General features: G+C 40.4%; 1 non-coding gene across 1 annotated transcript; it reads right to left on the reverse strand.

The window, feature by feature from the left end:
• Nucleotides 1-222: 222 nt before the first annotated feature.
• On the reverse strand, nucleotides 223-326 carry LOC130952059 (small nucleolar RNA R71). The gene has a single exon (XR_009074240.1). It is a non-coding gene; the product is annotated as a small nucleolar RNA R71 (small nucleolar RNA).
• Nucleotides 327-577: the final 251 nt, after the last annotated feature.

A 577-nucleotide genomic window follows, 5' to 3' on the forward strand; every position in this document is an offset into this window, starting at 1 on the left:
TCTTGAGATCCTTACCAGTTTTTAACTGAGTTCTTGCAGATTTGTGAGACTGTTAAGACGAATGGAGTTGATCCTGAAGTCTACAGATTCATGCTTTTCCCTTTTGCTGTAAGAGACAGAGCTAGAATATGGTTGGATTCACAACCTAAGGATAGCCTGGACTCTTGGGATAAGCTGGTAACGACTCTCTTGGATAAATTCTTTCCTCCTCAAAAGCCGAGCAAGCTTAGAGTGGATGTTCAGACCTTCAAACAGAAAGATGGTGAATCCCTCTATGAAGCTTGGGAAAGATACAAGCAGTTGACCAAAAGGTGTCCATCTGACATGTTTTCAGAATGGACCATATTAGATATATTCTATTATGGTCTATCTGAGTTTTCGAAAATGTCATTGGACCATTCTGCAGGTGGATCCATTCACCTAAAGAAAACACCTGCAGAGGCTCAAGAACTCATTGACATGGTTGCAAATAACCAATTCATGTACACCTCTGAGAGGAATTCTGTGAATAATGGGACATCTCAGAGGAAGGAAGTTCTTGAAATTGATGCTTTGAATACCATATTGGCTCAGAACA

Source organism: Arachis stenosperma, chromosome 9 (genome assembly GCF_014773155.1).
Source record: "Arachis stenosperma cultivar V10309 chromosome 9, arast.V10309.gnm1.PFL2, whole genome shotgun sequence".
NCBI lineage: Eukaryota > Viridiplantae > Streptophyta > Magnoliopsida > Fabales > Fabaceae > Arachis > Arachis stenosperma.